This window comes from Mus caroli, chromosome 6 (assembly GCF_900094665.2).
Source record: "Mus caroli chromosome 6, CAROLI_EIJ_v1.1, whole genome shotgun sequence".
NCBI lineage: Eukaryota > Metazoa > Chordata > Mammalia > Rodentia > Muridae > Mus > Mus caroli.
Window position 1 is genome coordinate 110,486,422 of NC_034575.1, and position 8,314 is coordinate 110,494,735.

At 37.4% G+C, this 8,314-nt stretch overlaps 1 protein-coding gene across 3 annotated transcripts in view; it reads left to right on the plus strand.

The window, feature by feature from the left end:
- Pparg (peroxisome proliferator activated receptor gamma) overlaps positions 1-8,314 on the plus strand; it is a 129,940-nt gene that overhangs the window by 23,188 nt on the left and 98,438 nt on the right. The window lies entirely within an intron of this gene.

The following is an 8,314-nucleotide window of genomic DNA, read 5'->3' on the forward strand; positions in this document are numbered from 1 at the left end:
TTTTTTTTTTTTTTTTTTTTTTTTTTTTTTTTTTTTTTTTTTTGGTAGATAAATATATCTTATCTGGTTCTCATAGGCTATACAGCCCTAATCTCTAGTCAGACAGAATTAGGTTCATATATACCAAACATGTTCTTTTCAAGGAGAATTGCTGATACCTACATGATAGTAGTTCCTCCTTGGGACTGACTAACATGGAGTATGGCTTCAGGGTCCATGAATAAAGTTGTGTGAAATCCATCCTCTCTCAGAACCTGATCCTAAATGTGTTGAGGTGGTTTTCAGTCCCTAAGTGTGTCTTTTTCCCTGGAGACATAAGTTACTCTGAAGCTTTATGTAGTTTTAGGACTATTAAAGTTTTAGGACAAGGAAGGTCACAGTATGATCCATGTTTTTGAAACCTGCAAATGCATTTTAAAAAAACTGTAAGATAAATTATTCACAAATTAATGCAGACTGCATTAGCATGTATGTCAGTGCATATTCTCTAGTTGTCTTCTGAGAGCACCTAGATAAGAGCCTCCCCAGTAGCAAACCAAACGGTGGTGTGCAAATGCCATTTTCTCTCAAAAGAAAATTGAGCTCTTTGTAGAAGAGGCTGATTCCAAAGCTGAGACAAAGGAAGTTCAACATAAGCCTGGAGAGCCATGCAGTACCAGAAGCCAGGCAGGGTGAGCTCCAGGAGAGTTCCAGGGTGGAAAGGAGAGCCCAGCAGTCAACGCTGAGACAATCTGAGCAATAAACACACGAACTGTGCGACTGCATTATAGCTCTTAACGTGAAATACATGTAAGAGTTCTGTTCGGTATGAATAATTCCAGGGAAAATGAGTAAGTGAAGGTGGAGCAAGTGATGACTCTTCTTTACAGAAGAGCTTAGGAAGGAGTGAAGGCAAGACGAAGTTGTCATAGCAACTGTTGCTGCAGGCTGGATCCACCAGTGAGCACTGACCTTAGTGGGTGGGTAAGAATGGAAGAAAAAACAGAATAATTGTACAGTTTCCAAGTATTTTCCCAACTCGTGTTAATTACAAATGGAAATGAAGAGACTTATAGTACAGAGTCCTGGCAAACACCAACCATAGTCGAGCAGCCAAGGTCTGTATCAACAGTAGTAAGACTCAGTGAGCTGTCTACCCTGTGAGCTGTCCTGACAGGGACACAGGGACATATTTGGTATTCTTCCCAAAACTCCATGACCTCAGCTAAATTATGAGGAACCATTAGGTATACCCTGAAAAGAGACAGCTTAAAAATACCTGAGCATCATGCTTCAACAGCCTCAGAAGCATAAAAGACAAGCAGAGTTGGAAACCATCGCCCACCTAAAGGAAAGCAAGGAGACTCAGCACCTGACACTGATGAAGGACTAATACTAGCAGGAAAACTGGAGAAATCCAAATACAGGGGAGAATATTCTTGTGTCAGTATATTATTTTTGATAATTGTGCTAGGGTTTGAATCTGTGAACTGTGGGGAAAGATGTTGCCTTTTTATATTTTATGTAAGCCTTAAGTTAAATAATTTCCCAGCTATAAAATGTTTTGGTTGTGGTTTCATTTATTATTTATTTAATTTATTTCAGTTTTGGGGATTGAACTCAGGGCTTTGCGAATTCTGGGTGAGCATCCTACCACTGTTACATCCGTAGTCATTAAGTATGAAGCTTTAAAAAGTCACATGGAAATTGCCAAATAATTGTTCCCTTTGGTTTTCACTGATTTATATGAATAGAGTTTCTGCTGGTAATTCGTACACAAGCAGAGGTATGAGGCAGGTGCCTTCCCTTTCCCTAGAGTGGCTGGTTGTTATTTATGCCACGGGCTAACTCCAGCTAAATGCAAGCTAAACGGATTTCCCCCACTGAGATGCATCCCACCCCTTTATTCCCTTTCTATACATGTCCACCCCTTTCTCTACAAACCTGCCTCTGTTTAATCTACTTCAGGTAGCAGCCAGTGACTTGCAGCCTCTTAGAAAACCCTGAAAACTCCACAGGAGTATATAGGACAGCCAAGTGCTAGAATATCTGCCTAGGAGGTGTGTGTGCTACTCAGCACCCGTAGCTGGGGGTAGGAGGAAAACAGATCCCAACTGCACACATCAGTACCTCTCTGGGAACTTTTAGCAAATTGTTTAATGAAACTGTAGGCAGAATAGGATTTGAATGTTCAAACAAGAATTGCACCGTTTTTGTGTTTTTGTTTGTTTGTTTGTTTGTTTGTTTGTTTTTAATCTCATCCATGTGCTCCTGGTCCCCAATCTTTATTACCTAGAATCTTATATTTGAATAGCAAGATGAGGAAAGACTACTTGGCATCGGTCAGAAATTCAGGGAGCACAGTGAGAACAAGTAACACTAAGAGAGCTTAGCTGCTTAAGGGAAGCCAAGAGCAGCATTAAGTTTGCTTTCAAAATTGCTTTACCTTAGGAAAACCTGAAGTGACTTTAAAAAGAGAGGCCAAACCCTTCAAAATGAGGTAAATATGCAGTTTGGCATCAGAAGGAGTGGTCTAAATTCAGTTTTTTTGGCGTGAGAATTAAATGCTAAGTATTTGGAATTTGACCCTGAATTTTTCTTTTCTTAACTTGCTTGCATGTTTAACTAACTTAGTAAACTACATCAGTTAATAGTTTTTAGGTGGGAGGAAGAATGGCAGATGTACCTAAAGCAGTTAGACCCATAGAAAATGGAGCGAGGACTACTGAGGTTGGGGTCAGGAGTCAGGCAAGAAAGTAAACCGGGGACAATTGGCATTTGCAAGCTGAAAAAGTTCTGGCGATGGCTGCTCACCACTTAACACCACTGAACTGACATTTTAAAGTAACTTAAAGCAAGTGAAAATAGTTAACATGGTAAATTTATGTATTGTTACCATAATAGAAAAAGGAAATTATAGGCATCTTCAATAGTCACATTCCAAGAAAGGCTATGGTGCCTTTTACCCTTGGGAAGGTTTCATTTTTAAACCTAGGGATGATTTTCTGAACATAACTTGCTAGCTGACGGTTTAAATGGCCCCTGTGCCATAAATTATGAAGTTCAAAGAAAAACCCACTGAGTTGCTTGTAGGTTAATTTACAACTAAAGCAGATGAATCTAAACACAGAAGAAAAACCCCTGTAAGAAATATGTTAACTGGTGGTAAGGAAGAAAAGAGTGTCTGTTGATTAAAGATATCTGAACTTGTTCGGTTCCAGGGATTTTATGACAGCCATTCAACTCTAGTTATACTGGGTAGAGCAGACCACAGTTCTGTAAATTGCTAATAGGACAAAGCAATCTTCATAGGTTTCTTTATGCGATATAGGCAGTATAGGGGCCTGTCTTGGTACACAGCTCTGCCTAGCTGACCTCAGGGTTGAAATACAGATCATATATGACATTGAAATCTTAAGAGTGAACAATTGGTATGTTCACAACAGTATGTAAAGCTAAAACAAATTACTTTGGATTTTAGCTAATGAGTGTGTTTTGTTTTATTTTTTTCTTCTTTTTCTTAACTTGATTGTGCTGGGGATTAGACCCAGGGCTTTCCAGACTCTTAAGTCTACACAGAGCTGCAGTAAAGACTTACAGTCTTCTCTTTTCTCATTTGTATTTTTTAAGACTAATTTTTATTAACTTTAATTACATATAGGTATGCATGTGGAAACCAGAGTTGTTGGGTCCCCTGGAGCTTGACAGCTGTGACCTGCTTGGGTGCTGGGGTCTGAACTTAGGTGTTCTGGAAGAGCAGCAAATGTCTGTACCATTAACCATATCTCTAGCTCTTTTTGGTTTTGTGAGACATGATTCCATGTACTCTATACAAGTCTAGAACTTACTATATAGTTCAAGCTGTCTTTATACTTGTGGTAATCCTCTTGCCTCACAACCAAAGTTCTGGAATTTCAGGCCTGTGTACCACCTTCCCCCCGTCAAGAATGAGTGTCATCACAGGGCTTTCAAACACAAATACAATGTACATTCATTCATTTGTCTCCTTTGTTCCTCTTATCAGTTCCTTCTAAACCACTTTTATTCTTAAAAGGCTGTGAAATATGTTTAAAATAAACTATCACCATCACACTAACACTTTTCTCCCATAGTTTTCCTAGTTCTTATAAGGCATCCGCTTGCACGTCCTGTGTGACTGGTCTTACAGTTGCTCAAACATTTCCATTTTCTCTAGTCACTGCCTGACTTTCCATGTATTGCCATGGTAACAAGACTCTTCATTGTAGTGACCTTAGTGACATTACCTAATTTACTAAGCCAGGTTTTAAGTGCTATCCAATTTGTTTGTGTGTTTGTTTTGATTTTATTTTTTTTGATGATATAACTGCTTATGCTATTATATATCATATATGTTCTGGCACCTATTTATTTATTTTCAAGGTTGTCTTCTTCAGTTAAGAATTTGTTAGTGGAAGTACTTGAGTAATTATATTGTTCTTGCTTTGTTAAGGTACTCTAGTAACAAATGAACAAAAAAGTTCAAATGACTTCCCTTTTCTTTGTTCTTCACCGTATCAATACTAGGACTACAGGCCCATATGTCACCATAACCAGCTTGTGTAAATGAATTAGCATTTACCTGCGTAACCTGTGATTTGGGGGTAGTGGAGAATGAACGGAGTACAGAGTTTGCCCGGTATTTAGGAATAATATAACACAAGTGATTTTGTTGTTCTTATTGTTTTTCTTTTTTAAAAACATCAGGCATGGAGATGTTGCTGAAGTGGTAGAGTAGTGTGTTGTCCTGGTAGGTACAGCACTGGGGCCCCATTCTTACAGTCAAACAAACAACCCTACCAACCAATAAAACCAATAGTCTACTTTATAGCAAAGACTGTTTCCTGTGACTATACAAACTTAAATAAATTATAGCACTGCTATATGTGCTGATGACTAAGTTCATGTACTGTTGACTAAGAAGAATGAATAGCAGCTTCCGAAAATGTAGGTCTAACAAAGTAGAATACAACCCAACTTTGACATTATATTTATTTTAGTGAAACGTGATAATACAGGTCTGTAATCCTAGCACTTAGCAGGCTGAGACAGTAAGATCTCAAGTTCAAGGCCATCTTGAGCTACATAGGGAGATGATGTCTCAAAAAAATTTTTTTTGTCAATGAAAAAATTATTATTGGGGACTGGAGAGATTGCTCAATGGTTAAGAGTTCAATTCTAGCACCCACATGGTGCCTTACATAGTCTCCAACTCCAGTTCCAGGGAATCCAATGCCCTCTTCTGGCCTTGTTAGGTACTAGGCACATACACAGTACACATACATACATACAGGCAAAACACTTAAACACATAAAATAAAAAATAAATAAATCTTTAAAATATTATTAGCTATTTTAAGGGGATAAGGATCCTGGTACCTTAAAGAATCAACTATTTTCAATTTATGATTTTAATATTTGAAAGAATAATTTTAGGGTTAAGAAAAGATATGAGGAAATTTTAAGACAAAAACATTTATAGTTTAAATGTATTAAAATGAACAGGAAAAATTAGATTATGGATGAAATTCCCTTTTATTGTTAACTCTTTTAAGGGATAAGTCTTTTCACTATCCTCTGTCCCTTATTTTATTTATCTTTAAAAAATAAAAATGAGTATGTATGTATGTGCATGCCTGTCCTTTGGTTCCTGCCAAATGACACACAGTTGTATGTAAGAGCTACTGTTATTCCATGGGACTAAGGGGAAACAGCAGTGACATCTTTCATTTTATTTTAGTTATTTTTTTCCTTTAAGCTTATGAACTCCTTGTTCTCTGGTTCTTATGATCTGAAATCGTTTAAATTATTTGATGTTTTTAACCTTTTATACTCCTTGGCAGGACAGAGGAGATTAAGTGACGTAAACATCTTTAATAAACCTTAAAAGTCACAAGGCTTAGTAGCCAGGACAAGAAACAATTAGGAATAAATTTCGGGGAAATACCATAATGGCATGAGTTTTGTTTTCTTTTGTTAGCAAGCCACATGACTTTTTCCTTTCAAATCCAAGAACATGTAGTGTGGGCTCCTTTTAAGATTTCATTTTCATCTGCATCACAATAATATAGATTTCCCTGAGTTTACTCACTATAATTTGTGATTGCTTATCTGCGAAGGAAGTACAACAGCTCCCACTGGGGAAATACCATGTTAACTTGATCCTAAAATAAGAAATCTAAGGGAAAGGTCACATCCTAATAACTTGTGCAAATCTAAATTCCCATGGAGCTTTGAAATCATTTAGTATGAGTCGAGTATTAACAATGTGTTATTGAATTTCTTCCAGAGAGCATGGTAAAAATGAAGCACTTCTGTATCCAGAAGTGACTGCTGAGGTTTAAATTCAATTGACAAGATCTAGTTTTGCTAGTTTTCTACAATAAATATCCAGAGAAATTTAGCATGGCTAATAAACCACAAGATCTGTTTTGGTTACTTTCACTGGAACTATAAGGATTGTTACTGGGGAGTAGTGTAATTACATGCAGTGAGAATGCCTTTCCTTGTACCATGGATATGCCTTATACTCAGCTTTTTAACTAACTGACCTCTAGAACCTACTATATAATTCCAGAAAAAAATGCATTGCCTGAGGAATCAACAACTATGGTCTTTTCAGAAAATTGGCTAGTTCTCAAAGACTTCAGGCCTCAGTTTCTTTATCTGTTGAGTAGGAAGGTGTCTATTTAGAGACTCAAGTAAGGACAAATTTATGGAAAACTTAAAAACTATAACCGGATTGTTCTTAGAGTATTACCATAATCATGACTTTCACTCCTCCCACCCCCAGAGAAATAAAAACAGAAATAAGCAATTCATTCTATACTGTTAACACCATAGCCTCCTACACACCCCAGTTGACCCTACTGATAAGTCAAGCCATTCTTGAAAACAGTAGGATTTTCATGAAAGTTGATACATTATCCCAAGTTCAGAGGAATTCTGTTTACAACAAGAATTCTTTTCTAGAACATACCTTTTTTCTGAACACTTATTGTTTAAAAACTCTTAGAAATTTATTTACTTAGAAGAAGATGCATTCTTATTCTTGAGTCTCTCCTTAAGTATTATAAATTAAAGCCAAGCACTTTTGTGCCTTTTGTCTCCTTTTGGTTTTGTGGGCCTTGTTCTTTAAAATATTGTTATCTATTTGATAATGACAGTTTGCAGTAATTAAAAATTTATAGGCTTATATCTGGGTGCCTTGCCTTTGGGACTCAGTCTGTGGCAAGAGCAAGATGTTTGTTAAGATTATTTACATATATCTGCATTTGACTTTCAACCTTGGACCTCATAGTGAAATAATACCACACAATAAGAAACACACACAGTTTATTTAGGGACTTGGGATACATGTGCTGTTCAGTGGTAGAATCCATGCTTAGCATGCATGAGGTTCAGTCCCTAAGCACCAAAACCAAAATAAAACTAACCCCCCTCAAGCGACTTATTTGTTTAACTGTTTATCTGCATGATAGGAGTTCAAAGAATTCATGAAGCTCTTCAGTATCTCTTTAATAATCATTACTCAGGAAAAAAAAATATTAACTTCATTTTTCATGCTAATTATTGTTACACACCAACATGGAAAGACGGGAGATGTAGGAGGTCTTGGCACTACTGTACATTACCAGAGTAAAATGCCTTGTACTCACTCACCTTGTACTCTTTTACAAATGAGAGTCCCTGAGCCTGACACAGCACTCAGCCCTGAGATTCACATCTTGCTGAAGAACAATCAGCCTGGGAGAGTGGCAACTAGTATGTGCTAAACTAAGGTGACAATTCTCCTTAAGTCATAGATGTGGGGTAGTTTTACAATCATCTTGCCAAGCCATACTATCATGTAAACCCACTGTTTTATCTTCCAGGCTTGGGATGAAAGCAATAGCAAGCATCTCAGAATACATATTTTCATATATTTCTGTTCCTGGGTGCTAAATTCTACTGGGGGGGTGGAGGGGAAGGAGTCTTTCTTGCCTTTCACCCAGTTGATTACAAATATATCCCCAAATGAACAGTCAGTCCATCATCTCATTTCATCTTCACTGCAGAGCCACCTTCTGAGCTTCTCTAAAACTCCAAGGTGATGTTCTGTCCCCATCAAAGGGATGTCATAAGCATTGTAGCCAACTTCTCCATGTACTGTGATGTGGTTACCACTGATAGTTCCCACACTAAACTTTCAACAGCATCAAGTTCTTGACTGGACTGGACCAACTATATCCTGTCACTGTTGGTATAAAAGTTAGTTTTTCTATAGTACACATCTTAAGAAAGGACCCTGATATACCTGTCTCATGTGAGGCTATGCC